The sequence below is a fragment of the Stenella coeruleoalba genome (assembly GCF_951394435.1).
Source record: "Stenella coeruleoalba genome assembly, contig: scaffold_78, whole genome shotgun sequence".
Taxonomy (NCBI): domain Eukaryota; kingdom Metazoa; phylum Chordata; class Mammalia; order Artiodactyla; family Delphinidae; genus Stenella; species Stenella coeruleoalba.
In genome coordinates, this window is record NW_027646200.1 from 206,320 (window position 1) to 231,195 (window position 24,876).

Here is a 24,876-nt window from a genome sequence, read left to right on the forward strand (position 1 = left end):
GGTAGCTAAAAGAACTGCACTCAGCACACTCAAGTCACCGGAAAAGAATATATACGACTGGTAAGAATCTGAAAAAGAATTTATTGATGTCTCTCTGTACGCGAATCAAGTGGATGTACAGCAGCAAGAAACAGAGCTTTGAAAATCAGCTGTAACCAATATAGTAATAAATTGAAAAAAATAAACGACAGAGAGACAGAGGAAACCTCTTACAACTTTTCCTCAGGGACGGTGATGCAACATGGATTGAACACATCTAGACCCACAGCAGGATGAGACATAAGGCTGGAAACTGTTTGCGCTAAGAGAAATGTGAGGTTGGGTGAGGAAATGCACACCCTTTAAAGTAATACTACCTGGTACCCATTCAATGGGTCCCAAATCTGCAGGTTCAAGGGATCTTCCTACAGCTAAAACATGCATGGAAAACCCAGAGGACTGTACACCATGTGATCGGGAGATGTGTCTAAAATGCACCTCATTTATCCTCTCCTGGTGCTCCTGTTCACCATTCCAGCCACGCTACTTAGAATCTCCCCACTTGGAGAATCAGCACATTTAAACTTCTGTTTCACACATTTTGCAAATTGTGAGGAGGATGAACGGGAAGAGGGGGAACCAATGAGAGAAGAGTTGTAGGGGTTTGGACGGGCACATATCACTCTAATTTCCCATTAAGAATAAGAATTAAAGAAAGGCTCAGCCTGCCTCGCCGGAGCCAAAATAGGGCCTGAAGCAATCCTGCGGGTTTGAGGCCAGCTCACAAAAGAGCAACTTAAAAAATGGAGCTCAGGGTCACTGCAATTCACAAACCTGCAGAGTTATAAATGAAAACTAACGTCCAAAAATATGTTGAGGTAAGGCAAAGAAGAGGATCTGAATGCAAGACAGAATTGCAAGAAACAGATTTCAAGAGATAGATTGGACTCGTCTTTAACGCACATGAAAAGCGGCAGAATTTCGACAATGATGCAGTTGGCCCAAAAGGGCGTATGCGTTTTTTCCTGATTATATCCAGGAAAAAACGCATACGCACTTTATGGGCAACGAAGCAAGCAAGCAATGCAAATGTGCACAACAAAGAAGTCTCACTTCCCACCGGTCAAAAGGGCCATCCTAAAAAATTGTAAAAACCAGAAATGCAGGACAGGCCATGGAGAACAGGGAGCCTTTATACGCTGATGGGCAGTGTGTGAACTGCCGAGAGCCACTCTGGAGAAGTGTATGGTGGTTCCTAAATCATCTAAAAAACAGAGCTACAGAGCATAGGACACTTCCAATCATGGGAGTATATCTAGGGAAGTCTAAAAATCAACAAGACACAAGCACACCACAGTTTAGGGCTACTCTGTTTACAAGAACCTCAACTTCAGTACACCTTAAATATCCCAGGAAAGAGAACAATGGATAAAGAAGATGTGGTACTTATGTACAATGGAATATCTCTTCACCATGAAATCAATGTAATAAGGCTAGTAGAAGGATAAAGAGTGGATTTAGGTCCGATAATACTACTTGAAATAAGTCAAACAGAAAAAGAAACATATCATAAGATATCACTTATAGAGGGAGGGTAAATATGGCTGCACAAGAAATGAATTACAGAACAGAACAGTGTCTCACATTTAGAAAACACACTTATGTCAGCTTAAGGGGAAAGGAGAGGTGGGGTGATGCATAAAACCAGAGTTTGAAATTAGCACAGATACCGTTCAATAAACCAAATAGGTATTAGACAAGATCTACACCTTGCTCAATGAACAGGCCTCAACACACCCTATACACCGCAGAGAAATATATCTGAGGAATAAGAATCTTAAAACCCATGTATTGATATATCTCCATAAGGGAATCAAGTGTGTGCAGAGCGGCACAAACACAGCAGTGAAAAGGAGCTAAACCCCATTATAGAAATAAATTTTAAAAACAAAACGCTGAAACAATGAAAGAGAGAAAAATTCTTACAAAATTCGCTCAGGGGCTGTGATGCAACCTGGATTGACCACATATAAACCCACAGCTGGATAAGACATAAGGCTGGACACTTGGGGCTGACAGGATTGGTGAGCTTTGGTGAGCAACTGCCGAAAGTTTAATGCAATACTTCATGCTACTCAGTCCAAGGGTCCCAACACTCCAGGTTGAAGGGAATCTTCCTACAGCTAAACCATGCTTGGGAAACCCAGCGACTGGTATACCATATGATCGGGAAAGGTTTCTAAAACGCACCTCATTTTTCCTCTCCTGGGGCTCCGGATCGACATTCCAGCCGCTTTACTAACAACATCCCCACATGGAGTCAATGCCTTTAAGTTCTGGTATCGCACAGTCTGCAGTTAGTGCAGAGGATGAATGGGAATAGGGGGAACCAGTGAGAAACTAGCTGTAGCGGTTTCAATGGGCACATGTCACTCTAATATCACATCAGTAAGAAGAATTAACCAAAGGCACAGCAAGGTGCCCCAGAAGAAAATTAGGGCTTCAAGGAATCCTGTGGTTATGGGGCAAGACCACAAAAATAAGAGCTAAAAAATGGAGCTAAGGGCCACTGCAATTCAAAAACCTGCAGAGTTATAAAGGCCAACTATTTTTAAAAAATATATTGAGGTAAGGCTATGAAGAGGCATTGAAAGCAAGGCAGAATTGCAGGAAACCGATTTCAGGAGGTAGACTGGAATTGCATTGAAAGCATATGAAGAGAGTCAGAAACTCGACAATGATGCACTTGGCCAAAAAGGGCGTATGCGTTTTTTCCTGAATATATTCAGGAAAAAACGCATACGCCCTTTTTGGCCAACCAAGCAAGCTTGCAAAGGAAATCTGCACTACAATGAAGTCTCACTTCCACCCGGTCAAAAGGGCCATCTGAAAAAAGTGTAAAATCCATAAAGGCACGACAGGCCATGGAGAACTGGGAGCCTTCTTATGCTGATGGGCGGGATGTAAATTGCCAACAGCCATTCTGGAGAAGTGTATGGTGTTTCCTGAAACATCTAAAAAACAAAGCAACAGAGCCTAGGGCACTTCCACTTATGGTCCTATAGCTTAGGGAAATTAAAATCAAAAAGACACAGCCACCCCAAAGTTTGGAACGGCTCTGTTTACAAGAACCTCGTTTACAGTACAAGTTCAATATCGCAGAAAGTGAAAAATGGATAAAGAACTTGTGGTACTTACGTACAATGCAATATCACTCAGCAATGAAATCTATGTCATCAGGCCCGTAGCAGCATAATGAGTGGATTCAGGTATGATGATTCGAACTGAAATAAGTCACACAGAAAAGAAACATCATAAGGTATCACTAATACACAGAATGTGAACTTGGCTACACATGAACTGAATTAAAAAACAGAACAGAGTCTCAAGTTTAGAAAACCAACTTACGCTTGCTTAAGGGGGAAGGTGAGTTGGGGTGCTGCATAAAACCAGAGATTGAAATGAGCACAGATAAAGTTCCTTAAGCCAAATATGGAATAGACAAGAGCTACTCCTTGCTCAACGAAATGGACTCAACACCCCATATTAAACGCCTAAGAATGTACCTGACTAGTAAGTATCGTAAAACCTATGGATTGCTATGTCTCAGAAAGAGAATCAAGCATGTGTACAGGGGCATAAACGCAGCAGTGATAGGATTGGAGAGGTTCGGTGAGCAAATGAAGACCCTTTGAAGTCATATTGCATGGTACCCATTACACGGGTCTCAACTCTCCAGATTTAAGGTATTCTTCCTTCAGCTAAAACATGCATGTGGAACCCAGAGTATGATCAACCATGTGATCGGGAGACGTGTTCAAATATGTCTCAGTTTTCGTACCCTGGTACTCGGGTGCAACATTCCAGACGCTTTACTAACACTCTCCCGACTTGGAGAGTCAGTCCCTTTAACCTCCTGTTTGGCCCAGTTTGCAATTTCTGCGGAAGATGAACAGGAATAGCGAGAACCAATGAGAGACTAGCTGGAGGTGTCTGGACGGGCAAATTTAACTCTCATTTCCCACCAGGAAGAGGAATTAACCAAAGGCTCAGTGTGCCGTGCCGGAACCAGATTAGGGCCTGAAGCCATCCTGCGGTGTTGCGGCCAGCTCACAAGAAAGCGAGTTGAAGAAAGGAGCTCAGGGGCACTGTAATTCACAAGCCTGCAGAGTTATAAATGACAGCTATCGTCCAAAAATAGACTGAAGTAAGGCTGCCAAGAGGACTTGAAAGCGGGACAGAATTGCAGGAAACCGATTTCAGGAGGTAGACTGGAATTGCATTGAAAGCATAGGAAAAGAGGCAGAACGTCCACAATGATGCACTTGGCCAAAAAGGGCGTATGCGTTTTTTCCTGAATATATTCAGGAAAAAACGCATACGCCCTTTTTGGCCAACCAAGCAAGCTTGCAAAGGAAATCTGCACTACAATGAAGTCTCACTTCCCCCCGGTCAAAAGGGCCATCTGAAAAAAGTGTAAAATCCAGAAAGGCAGGACAGGCCATGGAGAACTGGGAGCCTTGTTATGCTGATGGGCGGGATGTAAATTGCCAAGAACCACTCAGGAGAAGTGTATGGTGTTTCCTGAAACATCTAAAAAACAAAGCAACAGAGCCTAGGGCACTGCCACTTATGGTCCTATAGCTTAGGGAAATTAAAATCAAAAAGACACAGCCACCCCAAAGTTTGGGACGCCTCTGTTTACAAGAACCTCGTTTACAGTACAAGTTCAACATCGCAGAAAGTGAAAAATGGATAAAGAAGTTGTGGTATTTACTTACAAAGCAATATCACTCAGCAATGAAATCTGTGTCATCAAGCCCTTAGCAGCACAATGAGTGGATTCAGGTATGATGATTCTAACTGAAATAAGTCACACAGAAAAAGAAACATCATAAGATATCAGTAATACACGGAATGTAAACTTGGCTACACAGGAAATGAATTACAGAACAGAACAGGGTCTCAAATTTAGAAAACCAACTTATTCTTGCTTAAGGGTAAAGGTGAGTTGGGGTGCTGCATAAAACCAGAGATTGAAATGAGCACAGATAAAGTTCCTTAAGCCAAATATGGAATAGACAAGAGCTACTCCTTGCTCAACGAAATGGACTCAACACCGCATATTAAACGCCTAAGAATGTACCTGTCTAGTAAGTATCTTAAAACCTATGGATTGCTATGTCTCCGAAAGAGAATCAAGCATGTGTACAGGGGCATAAACGCAGCAGTGATAGGATTGGAGAGGTTCGTGAGCAAATGAAGACCCTTTGAAGTCATATTGCATGGTACCCATTACACGGGTCTCAACTCTCCAGGTTTAAGGTATTCTTCCTTCAGCTAAAACATGCATGTGGAACCCAGAGTATGATCAACCGTGTGAATGGGAGACGTGTTCAAATATGTCTCAGTTTTCCTCCCCTGGTACTCGGGTGCAACATTCCAGACGCTTTACTAACACTCTCCCCACTTGGAGAGTCAGCACCTTTAACCTCCTGTTTGGCCCCATTTGCAATTTCTGCGGAAGATGAACAGGAATAGGGAGAACCAATGAGAGACTAGCTGGAGGTGTCTGGACGGGCAAATTTAACTCTCATTTCCCACCAGAAAGAGGAAATAACCAAAGGCTCAGCATGCCGTGCCGGAACCAGATTAGGGCCTGAAGCCATCCAGCGGTGTTGCAGCCAGCTCACAAGAAAACGAGTTGAAGAAAGGAGCTCAGGGGCACTGTAATTCACAAACCTGCAGAGTTATAAATGACAGCTATCGTCCAAAAATAGACTGAAGTAAGGCTGCCAAGAGGACTTGAAAGCGGGGCAGAATTGCAGGAAACCGATTTCAGGAGGTAGATGGAATTGCATTGAAAGCATAGGAAAAGAGGCAGAACGTCCACAATGATGCACTTGGCCAAAAAGGGCGTATGCGTTTTTTCCTGAATATATTCAGGAAAAAACGCATACGCCCTTTTTGGCCAACCAAGCAAGCTTGCAAAGGAAATCTGCACTACAATGAAGTCTCACTTCCCCCGGTCAAAAGGGCCATCTGAAAAAAGTGTAAAATCCAGAAAGGCAGGACAGGCCATGGAGAACTGGGAGCCTTGTTATGCTGATGGGCGGGATGTAAATTGCCAACAGGCACTCAGGAGAAGTGTATGGTGTTTCCTGAAACATCGAAAAAACAAAGCAACAGAGCCTAGGGCACTTCCACTTATGGTCCTACAGCTTAGGGAAATTAAAATCAAAAAGACACAGCCACCCCAAAGTTTGGGACGCCTCTGTTTACAAGAACCTCGTTTACAGTACAAGTTCAACATCGCAGAAAATGAAAAATGGATAAAGAAGCTGTGGTATTTACTTACAAAGCAATAACACTCAGCAATGAAATCTATGTCATCAGGCCATTAGCAGCACAATGAGTGGATTCAGGTATGATGATTCTAACTGAAATAAGTCACACAGAAAATGAAACATCATAAGATATCACTAATACACGGAATGGAAACTTGGCTACACAGGAACTGAATTACAAAACAGAACAGGGTCTCAAATTTAGAAAACCAACTTATGCTTGCTTAAGGGGAAAGGTGAGTTGGGGTGCTGCATAAAACCAGAGATTGAAATGAGCACAGATAAAGTTCCTTAAGCCAAATATGGAATAGACAAGAGCTACTGCTTGCTCAACGAAATGGACTCAACACCGCATATTAAACGCCTAAGAATGTACCTGACTAGTAAGTATCTTAAAACCTATGGATTGCTATGTCTCCAAAAGAGAATCAAGCATGTGTACAGGGGCATAAACGCAGCAGTGATAGGATTGGAGAGGTTCGGTGAGCAAATGAAGACTCTTTGAAGTCATATTGCATGGTACCAATTACACGGGTCTCAACTCTCCAGGTTTAAGGTATTCTTCCTTCAGCTAAAACATGCATGTGGAACCCCGAGTATGATCAACCATGTGAACGGGAGACGTGTTCAAATATGTCTCAGTTTTCCTCCCCTGGTACTAGGGTGCAACATTCCAGACCCTTTCCTAACACTCTCCCGACTTGGAGAGTCAGCGCCTTTAACCTCCTGTTTGGCCCAGTTTGCAATTTCTGCGGAAGATGAACAGGAATAGGGAGAACCAATGAGAGACTAGCTGGAGGTGTCTGGACGGGCAAATTTAACTCTCATTTCCCACCAGGAAGAGGAAATAACCAAAGGCTCAGCGTGCCGTGCTGGAACCAGATTAGGGCCTGAAGCCATCCTGCGGTGTTGCGGCCAGCTCAAAAGAAAGCAAGTTGAACAAAGGAGCTCAGGGTCTCTGTAATTCACAAACCTGCAGAGTTATAAATGACAGCTATCGTCCAAAAATAGACTGAAGTAAGGCTGCCAAGAGGACTTGAAAGCGGGGCAGAATTGCAGGATACCGATTTCAGGAGGTAGACTGGAATTGCATTGAAAGCATAGGAAAAGAGGCAGAACGTCCACAATGATGCACTTTGCCAAAAGGGTGTATGCGTTTTTTCCTGAATATATTCAGGAAAAAACGCATACGCCCTTTTTGGCCAACCAAGCAAGCTTGCAAAGGAAATCTGCACTACAATGAAGTCTCACTTCCCCCCGGTCAAAAGGGCCATCTGAAAAAAGTGTAAAACCCAGAAAGGCAGGACAGGCCATGGAGAACTGGGAGCCTTGTTATGCTGATGGGCGGGATGTAAATTGCCAGCAGACACTTGGGAGAAGTGTATGGTGTTTCCTGAAACATCTAAAAAACAAAGCAACAGAGCCTAGGGCACTTCCACTTATGGTCCTATAGCTTAGGGAAATTAATATCAAAAAGACACAGCAACCCCAAAATTTGGGATGGCTCTTTTTACAGAAATCTCTTCTGTAAAAAGAGATTATACAAGTTAAATATCCCAGAGAGCAAATAATGGATAAAGAATTTGCGGTACTTATGTACAACAGAATACCACTCAGCAATGAAATCTATGTCACCAGGCCCGTACCAGCATAATGAGTGGATTGAGGCACGATGATTCTAAGTGAAATAAGTCACACAGAAAAAGAAACATCATAAGGTATCACTAATACACGGAATGTGAACTTGGCTACACATGAACTGAATTACAAAACAGAACAGGGTCTCAAGTTTAGAAAACCAACTTATGCCTGCTTAAGGGGGAAGGTGAGTTGGGGTGCTGCATAAAAGCAGAGTTTGAAATTAGCACAGATACCGTTCCATAAGCCAAATATGTAATAGACAAGAGCTACCCCTTGCTCAACGAAATGGATTCAACAATGAGGTATCACCTCACACCTGGTAGAATAGGTATCATTGAAAATCTACAAACAAAAAATGCTGGAAAGGGTGTGGAGAAAAGGAACCCTCTTCCACTATTGTTGGGAATATAAATTGATACAGTCATTATGGAGAACAATATGGAATTTCTTAAGAAACTAACAATAGAATTACCATATGATACAGCAATCCCAGTACTGGACATATACCCAGACAAAACCATAAATCAAAAAGAGTCATTCACCACAATGTTCATTGCATCACTATTTACAATATCGAGGTAATGGAAGCAACCTAAATGCCCACAGACAGACGAATGCATAAAGCTGTGGTACATATATAAAATGGAATATTACTAAGCCATGAAAAGGAATGAAATTGGGTCATTTGTAGAGACGTCGATGGATCTAGAGACTGTCATACAGAGTGAAGTAAGTCAGAAAGAGAAAAACAAATCTTGTATATTCATGCATATATGTGGAACCTAGAAAAACTGTACAGATTAACCATTTTGCAAGGCATAAATAGAGCAACAGATGTAGACAACAAACGTATGGACAACAAGGGGGGAAAGCTGTTGGGGGGGTGGTGGTGGGAGGAGTTGAGAGACTGGGATTGGCATGTATACATTTATATGTATAAAATAGATAACCAATAAGAACCTGCTGTATAAAAATATAAAATAAAATTCAAAATTAAAAAGAAGTAAAATTTAAAAAATAAAACAGAAAAAACAATTATTCCCTGCACATACATGTATTTATATGAATAAATTATTTCCATGCTTATATCTGTAAATACAAAAAAGAGGAATAAAATCTACCTTGAACCAAAAACGAAAAAGAGAAAAAAAACACAGAACCCACCAATTACACAGAGGAAAACCGTATCAGGGCACTTGCTCCAGTTGTAAACAATTCTGAAGTTGGTCAGTGGTGGGGAATCATCTCCCATTCAGCCAGCAGCCCCCACGCAACAAGCGTCCTCATTGCAAAGCTGGGGCACCGTGCCGAGGCATCTGTGAGTAAACGTGAGCTGAGCCCCAGGCCAGTTGCTGCTGAACTATTCCCACCCGTCCCAGGTAAAACACCTGAATATATACAAGGACTTGAAAGCCTAGAGGAAGGGCCATAGAGCCACACGAGTGACAGCATGCCGGCCGACTTGGTGCCTGCAGGCCAGCCAGGATGGTCCTGGCCCTGGGTGCTCTTCTGGAAGATTTCCATTTCCCTGCCTGAGATACCCGTCCTGTCCCTGCCCCCATTGCTTTTTTCCTTCCTCACCTCTGCCCAGGGAGAAATTCCAGCAGCAGGTATGGGTGACACATCCTCTTCTTTAGCAGGTGGCAGCCTGGCAACTGCTTCAGAAAGTCCAGCAGAGCCCCACTCACACTGGGCCACCCACAAAGCCGTGGCCTCTCACTCCCTCCCATCAGCCCAGCCCCGAGACTGCTGACAGGGCAGAGAAAATGGCGTCAGGCACGGCTGCAGGGGCTCTTGCTGCCTGGAGTGGTATTTATATTGATCTCAACCCAGGCACACCTGGGGAGGGCTGGCCGGCACGGTAAGGCTGCCCAGGTCAGCCAATCATCACCCCTCAGGGGCTCACAGTTGCAGAAAATGGAACTTGCTGAACCGGCCAGGTCCAAGGAACAGGTGTGGGCTCCTGAGAGTCAGGATAGACAAGGGGCTGCAGCTTTGGCTTGTTTTCTAATCATTTTATCTGGCCCATGAGTGGGAGACAACTTCAAGAAAACCCTCTCCTAATGAGAGGAACCCAGGAGTCAGGGAGAGGAGGGGTGGGTGGTGGTTGGAGACAGAGGCCTGGTGACCCGGGTGCAGTGGAAGTCTCTGGAAGACCAGGTGGAGGGAGGCCTCACGGAGTGATGCCCAGGGTCACAGACCTGTCGCAGCTGCTGTTTGTTAGTTCAAGTCCTGCTCTGAGGTGCTCTGTGTCAGCTCTGAGCGACAGGTGAGCTGGGGGTGCTCTGCAATGAGGGCTATGTGCACGGTTCCTGTGTGCCCAGCCCTGCCACGGTACCTGCAAGGGTAGCTCTGTATCCTGGGAGGGGCCTGACCACGAGAGCCCCGTGGGCTGGGGTGGGGGTGGGGTACCTGCCCAGGTGAGCTCCATATTCTGGGATTGGTCTGACCACGAGAGCCCCATGGGCTGCTGGGGACCTGGTAAAGGACGTCAGGACAGTCAGTGAAGCCACCGAGGATATACCTCCAGTTGCTCCTAATTCCTACACCCTGCTGGTCATTCTACCAACCACCAGGACATGGTATTCTGTATTAGTCTTCAATGATGCCTTCTTTTGTATTCCATTAGTCCCAGAGTCACAAGAAATTTTGGCTTGTGAGTGGCAGGACTCCACATACAACTAAAACAATACTTCCGGGCCGTCTGGCCCCAAGGGTGCAAAAATTCCCACACCATCTTTGGGGAAAGCTTAGCTAAAGACCTAAAAGTTCTACCTCTGGAAAAGGAAACCCTCCTTCAATATGCAGACGACATTCTGATCACCAGCCCTACTAAGGAGGCCTCTGAACTACCAAGCCAATAAAGGATAGAAGTTGTCCAAGAAAAAGCTCAAATATCACAGACTGCGGTGACCTGCCTGGGCTTCATTCTCACAGAAGGTCAGAGAAGCCCATCCCAGGAAAGGGAAGAAACCATTTTCAGCCTTACCCCTTTCTAAAACTAGAAGACAGCTTAGGGGTTCCTGGGGAGGCCAGGGTTTGCTGCTTCTGGATCCCTAACTACAGTCTACTAGCTGGGCCTCTATATGAAACACTGAAAGGAAAAGATGATGATCCTTTTGAATAGAATCCAGAAGTGGCCTTTCAAGAATGGAAAGAGCAGTCAATTCAGACCCTTGCCCTGGAACTCCCTAATTTAGCTAAACCCTTTGACCTTTACATTCCCGGTGAAAGGTGAATCGCCATTGGAGAATTAGTGCAAAAACTGGGACCGCTTGAAATGGAACAATGCAAGAATGCCATCCAGGTAGGATAAACTACGGTCACTAAGGGGCTTGGCCCACTGCCACATCTGGCCAAGATACTGGCGGTATCTAAAAACCTGGAAATCAGCAGCCCAAAAGGCCACCTCCCTCCTAAGGGAAAAGGACCCCACGTGGTGATCCTAACCACCAACCATGCCCTGAAGTTGCAGGGTTCGCTCCGTGGGCACACCGACCTCGAGTGAGGAGGCCCTCCAACTCCAACATCCAGAGAGATAACCGGGGGCAACAGGGCACCATGACGACTCGTGTGAACATCACTTGACCTGGAGTTTCTCTCATAAAACAACAAGAGTGTGTCCCAAAAGAGTAGACTACTGCTTGCAGGACTTACTGCACCCAGAGGGGAGCTAATAATCTCGGCGGGGGAACAGTATACCACACTGTCACCATAGAAAAGCCTACAGACACCGTGATGATGGTGGCCAATAAGACCGGCTGGACTCCTGTTTACTTCAAAAGGCTGTTGACTCAGTAGCCATCATGGTCCTTGGTCACCACTGACCCTGGACTGTCTGGGAGTTGAGCGGGCAGGGCTCTGACACCTGGTGCTGTTTGTACGTTAATTCAGGGGCCTAATTGAAGAAAGCGCAGACTACTGGTCAGAGCATCTAGGCTGGCAGAGACGGTCAGCCTAAGGTGGCCGAACAAATGTGGGGTGGGGTGAAACCGGCCCCCACAGCGTCTCTGCACATCTCTTTCCTGGACCCTTAAAGGTCATTAGAATCTATAACACTTCCAATGCTGGTGCTCAGGTGGACGAGCAGGGAGGCAGGGGTCCCGGGGACAATCAACGTCACCGGGAGGCTGCTGGGGAGAAGCTCTGACCCTCGCCCCAGGGTATGAGGGCTCCCAACTCAGCACTCAGCAGTTACAGAAGAAGGGTCTGCACCCTCAGCACTCCAAGAATGAGGAACGGGACAAAAGGCAGAGGAGGGGTTTGTCCCCAGCAAAGCCCATTAAAAATCCCTGGGAGATAAAAATAGAATCTGGGCAATAAAGTCAAGTCTAACCTTTTTTATCCTTTGTGCTTTGTCTAATTTCACGTGCTCCTAGGGTCCCGCATGCAGAGGTTCCACACCCGGCACTTCAGACCAGATTTCCTAGTGCAGAATGGCTGGGTCGACACCTCAGCTCCTGGGGCCCAGTGCAGACTCCACGATATAGAGCCTGAGCTACAGCCAACCCGGCCCTCGAGAGCTCCGCCGCCTCCCTCCCTCCCACTGACTCTGACAGGATCTCTACACAGCAGCCCAGCCCACAGCCCACGGGGTAGTGCATGCTCTCACCTCTCCATTCTCTGATCAAAATATAAAGTTTCCTTTGCTTGTGAACCAAACTCAGTCTCGATCTGTTGGCCCCAATGACACTGGGCAGGGGGACACTTGTTGGGGTCCACTCTGGAGGATCAGTAACAGAAATTGAGACTATTGTAACCTCAATGAACAGATGTGTGAGCCAAACTGTAGTTAACATAGAACAGTGTATAAGGCTCGGGTAAAATAAGATGTTTTTAACACTTCCATTTGATATTTCCATCACTTTTTATAAGCAAGTTCAGTGAAAAGGTTTGTCTTATTTGTCAGGTCAATATTAGAGAAACGAAGTGATTTCTTTCCAAGGATGTACAGCTAATAATCTTGGTTAAACCTTCAATCTTGTTTTAAATGCTTTTCCATTGAAAATGATACCTCTCTTTCAGCTCCCCCATTTCTGAGAAGTATAAAATCTTATAATTTATTATTACCAAAGGGGAAAGGTGGGAGGAGGGATAAATTAACAGTTTGGAATGAACACATACACACTGCTATGTATAAAATAGATCATCAACAAGGAACTACTGTATAGCACAGGGAACTACACTCAACATTTTGCAATAACCTATAAGGGGAAATAATCTGAAAAAGAATAGATATTTTTATTGACATCATCTATCAATGACAGTTAAAGTGTAGCCTAAGGGAAGCTGGTGGTGAGTGCTTCTGACCCTGAAGACTTCAATCATCTAAAGTTTGGACTCTGCCTACTTCCCAAGGCCCTTAATGAACATATGTGTAGCCGTAGCTTAAAAACTTCCCCAGTTTGGGTTTCGGGGAGACACTGATTTTGAAAAAGCCCTGGTGTTCTCCTTACATGAATGGGACTCTTCCTACTGCTAAAACATGTCTGTCACACCCAGAGGATGGTATACCGTCTGATCGGGAAGAGTTTGGAAAAGGCATCTCATCTCCTCATCTCCTGGTGCTCGGGTTCACCCCTCCAGCGTCTTTACTAACAGTCTCCCCACTTGGAGATGTCAGCACTGTCAACATCCTGTTGCGTACAGTTTGGAATTTGTCCAGAGGATGAAGCGGAAGGATGAGGAACAATGAGAGACAAGTCCTAGGTGTTCAGACAGGCACATGTCACTCTAATTTCCAATCAGGAAGACGAATTGACCAAAGGCTAGGGTTGCCCATGGAAACAGTATAGGGCTTGAGGAAATCCCGCTGCTTTGTGGCCAGTTCCCATAAACACGAGTTGAACAATGGAACTCAGGGGCAGTAAAATTCACAAAACTGCAGAGTTGAAAATATCCATCACTGAAAAATGTCTTGAGGAAAGTCAGAGAAAAGGACTTGTAAGCAAGGGAGAATGGCAGGAAAGGGATTTGAGGAAGTAGAAAGGACTCGCCATTAAGCACAAGAAAAGGAGCTGAACATTGCCAACATTGCCAACATTGCAGTTGGCCAAAAAGGGTGTATGCGTTCTTTTCTGTATATATTCAAGAAAAGGGCATACACTTTTTTAGCCAACCAAACAGGTGGGCACTGGAAGTCAATACTACAAAAGATATCACTTCGCATCAGTCAGAAGAGCCATCCTCATAAAGCGTAAACAACAGAAATGCAGGACAGGGCAACGAGAAGAGGGAGCCCTGTGAGACTTATAGTGGAAATGTATATTGCCAACGGCCATTCTGGAGAAGTGTATTGTGTTTACTAAAGCATCTAAAAAATGAGCTACAGAGCATAGGGCACTTGCACTCATGGGCGTATATCTTGGGAAAAACAAAAATCGAGAGGACACAGGCACCCCAATGTTTACCCCCTCTCTGTTTAAAAGATCCTCGACTAGGATATAACTTAAATGTCTCTGGAGGGAAAAAATGGATAGAGATGTGGTACTTAGGTAGAGTGGAATATTATTCAGCCTGGAAATCAATGAAATATGGCCAGTTGTAACAACTCCGGAGGAGTTACGTATGATCATTCTAAGTGACAGAATTCAAAAAGAAAAAGACACATATCATAAGATATCACTTAAAGGTGGAATCCAAAATGGCTACACATGAAATAAATTACAAAACAAAAACATAGTCAAATATGTAGAAAACACGCATAAGGCTGCTAAACGGGAAAGGTGGGGAGGGGTGAGGCATCATCCAGGAGGTTGAAATTAGCAAAGATACCATTCCAAATACCAAACTGATAATCAACAAGGCCTACACGGTAGCTAAAAGAACTGCACTCAGCACACTCAAGTCACCGGAAAAGAATATATACGACTGGTAAGAATCTGAAAAAGAATTTATTGATGTCTCTCTGTACGCGAATCAAGTGGATGTACAGCAGCAAGAAACAGAGCTTTGAAAATCAGCTGTAACCAATATAGTAATAAATTGAAAAAAATAAACGACAGAGAGACAGAGAAAACCTCTTACAACTTTTCCTCAGGGACAGTGATGCAACATGGATTGAACACATCTAGACCCACAGCAGGATGAGACATAAGGCTGGAAACTGTTTGCGCTAAGAGAAATGTGAGGTTGGGTGAGGAAATGCACACCCTTTAAAGTAATACTACCTGGTACCCATTCAATGGGTCCCAAATCTGCAGGTTCAAGGGATCTTCCTACAGCTAAAACATGCATGGAAAACCCAGAGGACTGTACACCATGTGATCGGGAGATGTGTCTAAAATGCACCTCATTTATCCTCTCCTGGTGCTCCTGTTCACCATTCCAGCCACGCTACTTAGAATCTCCCCACTTGGAGAATCAGCACATTTAAACTTCTGTTTCACACATTTTGCAAATTGTGAGGAGGATGAACGGGAAGAGGGGGAACCAATGAGAGAAGAGTTGTAGGGGTTTGGACGGGCACATATCACTCTAATTTCCCATTAAGAGTAAGAATTAAAGAAAGGCTCAGCCTGCCTCGCCGGAGCCAAAATAGGGCCTGAAGCAATCCTGCGGGTTTGAGGCCAGCTCACAAAAGAGCAACTTAAAAAATGGAGCTCAGGGTCACTGCAATTCACAAACCTGCAGAGTTATAAATGAAAACTAACGTCCAAAAATATGTTGAGGTAAGGCAAAGAAGAGGATCTGAATGCAAGACAGAATTGCAAGAAACAGATTTCAAGAGATAGATTGGACTCGTCTTTAACGCACATGAAAAGCGGCAGAATTTCGACAATGATGCAGTTGGCCCAAAAGGGCGTATGCGTTTTTTCCTGATTATATCCAGGAAAAAACGCATACGCACTTTATGGGCAACGAAGCAAGCAAGCAATGCAAATGTGCACAACAAAGAAGTCTCACTTCCCACCGGTCAAAAGGGCCATCCTAAAAAATTGTAAAAACCAGAAATGCAGGACAGGCCATGGAGAACAGGGAGCCTTTATACGCTGATGGGCAGTGTGTGAACTGCCGAGAGCCACTCTGGAGAAGTGTATGGTGGTTCCTAAATCATCTAAAAAACAGAGCTACAGAGCATAGGACACTTCCAATCATGGGAGTATATCTAGGGAAGTCTAAAAATCAACAAGACACAAGCACACCACAGTTTAGGGCTACTCTGTTTACAAGAACCTCAACTTCAGTACACCTTAAATATCCCAGGAAAGAGAACAATGGATAAAGAAGATGTGGTACTTATGTACAATGGAATATCTCTTCACCATGAAATCAATGTAATAAGGCTAGTAGAAGGATAAAGAGTGGATTTAGGTCCGATAATACTACTTGAAATAAGTCAAACAGAAAAAGAAACATATCATAAGATATCACTTATAGAGGGAGGGTAAATATGGCTGCACAAGAAATGAATTACAGAACAGAACAGTGTCTCACATTTAGAAAACACACTTATGTCAGCTTAAGGGGAAAGGAGAGGTGGGGTGATGCATAAAACCAGAGTTTGAAATTAGCACAGATACCGTTCAATAAACCAAATAGGTATTAGACAAGATCTACACCTTGCTCAATGAACAGGCCTCAACACACCCTATACACCGCAGAGAAATATATCTGAGGAATAAGAATCTTAAAACCCATGTATTGATATATCTCCATAAGGGAATCAAGTGTGTGCAGAGCGGCACAAACACAGCAGTGAAAAGGAGCTAAACCCCATTATAGAAATAAATTTTAAAAACAAAACGCTGAAACAATGAAAGAGAGAAAAATTCTTACAAAATTCGCTCAGGGGCTGTGATGCAACCTGGATTGACCACATATAAACCCACAGCTGGATAAGACATAAGGCTGGACACTTGGGGCTGACAGGATTGGTGAGCTTTGGTGAGCAACTGCCGAAAGTTTAATGCAATACTTCATGCTACTCAGTCCAAGGGTCCCAACACTCCAGGTTGAAGGGAATCTTCCTACAGCTAAACCATGCTTGGGAAACCCAGCGACTGGTATACCATATGATCGGGAAAGGTTTCTAAAACGCACCTCATTTTTCCTCTCCTGGGGCTCCGGATCGACATTCCAGCCGCTTTACTAACAACATCCCCACATGGAGTCAATGCCTTTAAGTTCTGGTATCGCACAGTCTGCAGTTAGTGCAGAGGATGAATGGGAATAGGGGGAACCAGTGAGAAACTAGCTGTAGCGGTGTCAATGGGCACATGTCACTCTAATATCACATCAGTAAGAAGAATTAACCAAAGGCACAGCAAGGTGCCCCAGAAGAAAAATAGGGCTTCAAGGAATCCTGTGGTTATGGGGCAAGACCACAAAAATAAGAGCTAAAAAATGGAGCTAAGGGCCACTGCAATTCAAAAACCTGCAGAGTTATAAAGGCCAACTATTTTTAAAAAATATATTGAGGTAAGGCTATGAAGAGGCATTGAAAGCAAGGCAGAATTGCAGGAAACCGATTTCAGGAGGTAGACTGGAATTGCATTGAAAGCATATGAAGAGAGTCAGAAACTCGACAATGATGCACTTGGCCAAAAAGGGCGTATGCGTTTTTTCCTGAATATATTCAGGAAAAAACGCATACGCCCTTTTTGGCCAACCAAGCAAGCTTGCAAAGGAAATCTGCACTACAATGAAGTCTCACTTCCACCCGGTCAAAAGGGCCATCTGAAAAAAGTGTAAAATCCATAAAGGCACAACAGGCCATGGAGAACTGGGAGCCTTCTTATGCTGATGGGCGGGATGTAAATTGCCAACAGCCATTCTGGAGAAGTGTATGGTGTTTCCTGAAACATCTAAAAAACAAAGCAACAGAGCCTAGGGCACTTCCACTTATGGTCCTATAGCTTAGGGAAATTAAAATCAAAAAGACACAGCCACCCCAAAGTTTGGAACGGCTCTGTTTACAAGAACCTTGTTTACGGTACAAGTTCAATATCGCAGAAAGTGAAAAATGGATAAAGAACTTGTGGTACTTACGTACAATGCAATATCACTCAGCAATGAAATCTATGTCATCAGGCCCGTAGCAGCATAATGAGTGGATTCAGGTATGATGATTCGAACTGAAATAAGTCACACAGAAAAGAAACATCATAAGGTATCACTAATACACAGAATGTGAACTTGGCTACACATGAACTGAATTAAAAAACAGAACAGTGTCTCAAGTTTAGAAAACCAACTTACGCTTGCTTAAGGGGGAAGGTGAGTTGGGGTGCTGCATAAAACCAGAGATTGAAATGAGCACAGATAAAGTTCCTTAAGCCAAATATGGAATAGACAAGAGCTACTCCTTGCTCAACGAAATGGACTCAACACCCCATATTAAACGCCTAAGAATGTACCTGACTAGTAAGTATCTTAAAACCTATGGATTGCTATGTCTCCGAAAGGGAGTCAAGCGTGTGTACAAGGGCATAAACGCAGCAGTGATAGGATTGGAGAGGTTCGGTGAGCAAATGAAGACCCTTAGAAGTCATATTGCATGGTACCCATTCCACGGGTCTCAACTCTCCAGGTTTAAGGTATTCTTCCTTCAGCTAAAACATGCATGTGGAACCCCAAGTATGATCAACCGTGTGAACGGGAGACGTGTTCAAATATGTCTCAGTTTTCCTCCCCTGGTACTCGGGTGCAACATTCCAGACGCTTTACTAACACTCTCCCCACTTGGAGAGTCAGCGCCTTTAACCTCCTGTTTGGCCCAGTTTGCAATTTCTGCGGAAGATGAACAGGAATAGGGAGAACCAATGAGAGACTAGCTGGAGGTGTCTGGACGGGCAAATTTAACTCTCATTTCCCACCAGGAAGAGGAATTAACCAAAGGCTCAGCGTGCCGTGCCGGAACCAGATTAGGGCCTGAAGCCATCCTGCGGTGTTGCGGCCAGGTCACAAGAAAGCGAGTTGAAGAAAGGAGCTCAGGGGCACTGTAATTCACAAACCTGCAGAGTTATAAATGACAGCTATCGTCCAAAAATAGACTGAAGTAAGGCTGCCAAGAGGACTTGAAAGCGGGGCAGAATTGCAGGAAACCGATTTCAGGAGGTAGACTGGAATTGCATTGAAAGCATAGGAAAAGAGGCAGAACGTCCACAATGATGCACTTGGCCAAAAAGGGCGTATGCGTTTTTTCCTGAATATATTCAGGAAAAAACGCATACGCCCTTTTTGGCCAACCAAGCAAGCTTGCAAAGGAAATCTGCACTACAATGAAGTCTCACTTCCCCCCAGTCAAAAGGGCCATCTGAAAAAAGTTTAAAATCCAGAAAGGCAGGACAGGCCATGGAGAACTGGGAGCCTTGTTATGCTGATGGGCGGGATGTAAATTGCCAACAACCACTCGGGAGAAGTGTATGGTGTTTCCTGAAACATCTAAAAAACAAAGCAACAGAGCCTAGGGCACTGCCACTTATGGTCCTATAGCTTAGGGAAATTAAAATCAAAAAGACACAGCCACCCCAAAGTTTGGGACGCCTCTGTTTACAAGAACCTCGTTTACAGTACAAGTTCAACATCGCAGAAAGTGAAAAATGGATAAAGATGTTGTGGTATTTACTTACAAAACAATATCACTCAGCAATGAAATCTATGTCATCAGGCCCTTAGCATCACAATGAGTGGATTCAGGTATGATGATTCTAACTGAAATAAGTCACACAGAAAAAGAAACATCATAAGATATCAGTAATACACGGAATGTAAACTTGGCTACACAGAAACTGAATTACAGAATAGAACAGGGTCTCAAATTTAGAAAACCAACTTATGCTTGCTTAAGGGTAAAGGTGAGTTGGGGTGCTGCATAAAACCAGAGATTGAAATGAGCACAGATAAAGTTCCTTAAGTCAAATATGGAATAGACAAGAGCTACTCCTTGCTCAACGAAATGGACTCAACACCGCATATTAAACGCCTAAGAATGTACCTGACTAGTAAGTATCGTAAAACCTATGGATTGCTATGTCTCCAAAAGAGAATCAAGCATGTGTACAGGGGCATAAACGCAGCAGTGATAGGATTGGAGAGGTTCGGTGAGCAAATGAAGACCCTTTGAAGTCATATTGCATGGTACCCATTACACGGGTCTCAACTCTCCAGGTTTAAGGTATTCTTCCTTCAGCTAAAACATGCATGTGGAACCCAAGTATGATCAACCATGTGAACGGGAGACGTGTTCAAATATGTCTCAGTTTTCCTCCCCTGGTACTCGGGTGCAACATTCCAGACGCTTTACTAACACTCTCCCCACTTGGAGAGTCAGCGCCTTTAACCACCTGTTTGGCCCAGTTTGCAATTTCTGCGGAAGATGAACAGGAATAGCGAGAACCAATGAGAGGCTAGCTGGAGGTGTCTGGATGGGCAAATTTAACTCTCATTTCCCACCAGGAAGAGGAATTAACCAAAGGCTCAGCCTGCCGTGACGGAACCAGATTAGGGCCTGAAGACATCGTGCGGTGTTGCGGCCAGGTCACAAGAAAGCGAGTTGAAGAAAGGAGCTCAGGGGCACTGTAATTCACAAACCTGCAGAGTTATAAATGACAGCTATCGTCCAAAAATATACTGAAGTAAGGCTGCCAAGAGGACTTGAAAGCGGGGCAGAATTGCAGGAAACCGATTTCAGGAGGTAGACTGGAATTGCATTGAAAGCATAGGAAAAGAGGCAGAACGTCCACAATGATGCACTTGGCCAAAAAGGGCGTATGCGTTTTTTCCTGAATATATTCAGGAAAAAACGCATACGCCCTTTTTGGCCAACCAAGCAAGCTTGCAAAGGAAATCTGCACTACAATGAAGTCTCACTTCCCCCCGGTCAAAAGGGCCATCTGAAAAAAGTGTAAAATCCAGAAAGGCAGGACAGGCCATGGAGAACTGGGAGCCTTGTTATGCTGATGGGCGGGATGTAAATTGCCAACAGACACTCGGGAGAAGTGTATGGTGTTTCCTGAAACATCTAAAAAACAAAGCAACAGAGCCTAGGGCACTGCCACTTATGGTCCTATAGCTTAGGGAAATTAAAATCAAAAAGACACAGCCACCCCAAAGTTTGGGACGCCTCTGTTTACAAGAACCTCGTTTACAGTACAAGTTCAACATCGCAGAAAGTGAAAAATGGATAAAGAAGTTGTGGTATTTACTTACAAAGCAATATCACTCAGCAATGAAATCTATGTCATCAGGCCCTTAGCATCACAATGAGTGGATTCAGGTATGATGATTCTAACTGAAGTAAGTCACACAGAAAAAGAAACATCATAAGATATCAGTAATACACGGAATGTAAACTTGGCTACACAGGAACTGAATTACAGAACAGAACAGGGTCTCAAATTTAGAAAACCAACTTATGCTTGCTTAAGGGTAAAGGTGAGTTGGGGTGCTGCGTAAAACCAGAGATTGAAATGAGCACAGATAAAGTTCCTTAAGCCAAATATGGAATAGACAAGAGCTACTCCTTGCTCAACGAAATGGACTCAACACCGCATATTAAACGCCTAAGAATGTACCTGACTTGTAAGTATCTTAAAACCTATGGATTGCTATGTCTCCGAAAGAGAATCAAGCATGTGTACAGGGGCATAAACACAGCAGTGATAGGATTGGAGAGGTTCGGTGAGCAAATGAAGACCCTTTGAAGTCATATTGCATGGTACCCATTCCACGGGTTTCAACTACCCAGGTTTAAGGTATTCTTCCTTCAGCTAAAACATGCATGTGGAACCCAGAGTATGATCAACCATGTGAACGGGAGACGTGTTCAAATATGTCTCATTTTTCCTCCCCTGGTACTCGGGTGCAACATTCCAGACGCTTTACTAACACTCTCCCGACTTGGAGAGTCAGTCCCTTTAACCTCCTGTTTGGCCCAGTTTGCAATTTCTGCGGAAGATGAACAGGAATAGCGAGAACCAATGAGAGGCTAGCTGGAGGTGTCTGGACGGGCAAATTTAACTCTCATTTCCCACCAGGAAGAGGAATTAACCAAAGGCTCAGCGTGCCGTGCCGGAACCAGATTAGGGCCTGAAGCCATCCTGCGGTGTTGCGGCCAGCTCAAAAGAAACCGAGTTGAAGAAAGGAGCTCAGGGGCACTGTAATTCACAAACCTGCAGAGTTATAAATGACAGCTATCGTCCAAAAATAGACTGAAGTAAGGCTGCCAAGAGGACTTGAAAGCGGGGCAGAATTGCAGGAAACCGATTTCAGGAGGTAGACTGGAATTGCATTGAAAGCATAGGAAAAGAGGCAGAACGTCCACAATGATGCACTTGGCCAAAAAGGGCGTATGCGTTTTTTCCTGAATATATTCAGGAAAAAACGCATACGCCCTTTTTGGCCAACCAAGCAAGCTTGCAAAGGAAATCTGCACTACAATGAAGTCTCACTTCCCCCCAGTCAAAAGGGCCATCTGAAAAAAGTGTAAAATCCAGAAAGGCAGGACAGGCCATGGAGAACTGGGAGCCTTGTTATGCTGATGGGCGGGATGTAAATTGCCAACAACCACTCGGGAGAAGTGTATGGTGTTTCCTGAAACATCTAAAAAACAAAGCAACAGAGCCTAGGGCACTGCCACTTATGGTCCTATAGCTTAGGGAAATTAAAATCAAAAAGACACAGCCACCCCAAAGTTTGGGACGCCTCTGTTTACAAGAACCTCATTTACAGTACAAGTTCAACATCGCAGAAAGTGAAAAATGGATAAAGATGTTGTGGTATTTACTTACAAAACAATATCACTCAGCAATGAAATCTATGTCATCAGGCCCTTAGCATCACAATGAGTGGATTCAGGTATGATGATTCTAACTGAAATAAGTCACACAGAAAAAGAAACATCATAAGATATCAGTAATACACGGAATGTAAACTTGGCTACACAGAAACTGAATTACAGAACAGAACAGGGTCTCAAATTTAGAAAACCAACTTATGCTTGCTTAAGGGTAAAGGTGAGTTGGGGTGCTGCATAAAACCAGAGATTGAAATGAGCACAGATAAAGTTCCTTAAGTCAAATATGGAATAGACAAGAGCTACTCCTTGCTCAACGAAATGGACTCAACACCGCATATTAAACGCCTAAGAATGTACCTGACTAGTAAGTATCGTAAAACCTATGGATTGCTATGTCTCCAAAAGAGAATCAAGCATGTGTACAGGGGCATAAACGCAGCAGTGATAGGATTGGAGAGGTTCGGTGAGCAAATGAAGACCCTTTGAAGTCATATTGCATGGTACCCATTACACGGGTCTCAACTCTCCAGGTTTAAGGTATTCTTCCTTCAGCTAAAACATGCATGTGGAACCCAAGTATGATCAACCATGTGAACGGGAGACGTGTTCAAATATGTCTCAGTTTTCCTCCCCTGGTACTCGGGTGCAACATTCCAGACGCTTTACTAACACTCTCCCCACTTGGAGAGTCAGCGCCTTTAACCTCCTGTTTGGCCCAGTTTGCAATTTCTGCGGAAGATGAACAGGAATAGCGAGAACCAATGAGAGGCTAGCTGGAGGTGCCTGGACGGGCAAATTTAACTCTCATTTCCCACCAGGAAGAGGAAATAACCAAAGGCTCAGCGTGCCGTACCGGAACCAGATTAGGGCCTGAAGCCATCCTGCGGTGTTGCGGCCAGCTCAAAAGAAAGCGAGTTGAAGAAAGGAGCTCAGGGGCACTGTAATTCACAAACCTGCAGAGTTATAAATGACAGCTATCGTCCAAAAATATACTGAAGTAAGGCTGCCAAGAGGACTTGAAAGCGGGGCAGAATTGCAGGAAACCGATTTCAGGAGGTAGACTGGAATTGCATTGAAAGCATAGGAAAAGAGGCAGAACGTCCACAATGATGCACTTGGCAAAAAAGGGCGTATGCGTTTTTTCCTGAATATATTCAGGAAAAAACGCATATGCCCTTTTTGGCCAACCAAGCAAGCTTGCAAAGGAAATCTGCACTACAATGAAGTCTCACTTCCCCCCGGTCAAAAGGGCCATCTGAAAGAAGTGTAAAATCCAGAAAGGCAGGACAGGCCATGGAGAACTGGGAGCCTTGTTATGCTGATGGGCGGGATGTAAATTGCCAACAACCACTCGGGAGAAGTGTATGGTGTTTCCTGAAACATCTAAAAAACAAAGCAACAGAACCTAGGGCACTTCCACTTATGGTCCTATAGCTTAGGGAAATTAAAATCAAAAAGACACAGCCACCCCAAAGTTTGGAACGGCTCTGTTTACAAGAACCTCGTTTACAGTACAAGTTCAACATCGCAGAAAGTGAAAAATGGATAAAGAAGTTGTGGTATTTACTTACAAAGCAATATCACTCAGCAATGAAATCTGTGTCATCAGGCCCTTAGCAGCACAATGAGTGGATTCAGGTATGATGATTCTAACTGAAGTAAGTCACACAGAAAAAGAAACATCATAAGATATCAGTAATACACGGAATGTAAACTTGGCTACACAGGAACTGAATTACAGAACAGAACAGGGTCTCAAATTTAGAAAACCAACTAATGCTTGCTTAAGGGTAAAGGTGAGTTGGGGTGCTGCATAAAACCAGAGATTGAAATGAGCACAGATAAAGTTCCTTAAGTCAAATATGGAATAGACAAGAGCTACTCCTTGCTCAACGAAATGGACTCAACACCGCATATTAAACGCCTAAGAATGTACCTGACTAGTAAGTATCTTAAAACCTATGGATTGCTATGTCTCCGAAAGAGAATCAAGCATGTGTACAGGGGCATAAACGCAGCAGTGATAGGATTGGAGAGGTTCGGTGAGCAAATGAAGACCCTTTGAAGTCATATTGCATGGTACCCATTACACGGGTCTCAACTCTCCAGGTTTAAGGTATTCTTCCTTCAGCTAAAACATGCATGTGGAACCCAAGTATGATCAACCAT

At 44.1% G+C, this 24,876-nt stretch overlaps 1 long non-coding RNA gene across 10 annotated transcripts in view; it reads right to left on the bottom strand.

Annotated features, from left to right (window-relative positions):
* LOC307181261 overlaps window positions 1-24,876 on the bottom strand; it is a 1,302,881-nt gene that overhangs the window by 155,963 nt on the left and 1,122,042 nt on the right. For 2 of the 10 annotated variants that reach the window (XR_013826253.1, XR_013826254.1), the window contains one exon: window positions 17,974-18,043. The exons of 6 other annotated variants lie outside the window; for them this stretch is intronic. This is a non-coding gene — a long non-coding RNA (uncharacterized lncRNA). Of the gene's footprint in view, window positions 1-4,757; window positions 4,839-17,954; window positions 18,044-24,876 lie in introns of those variants that run through there. 2 more of the 10 variants (XR_013826251.1, XR_013826252.1) reach the window with 2 other exon arrangements.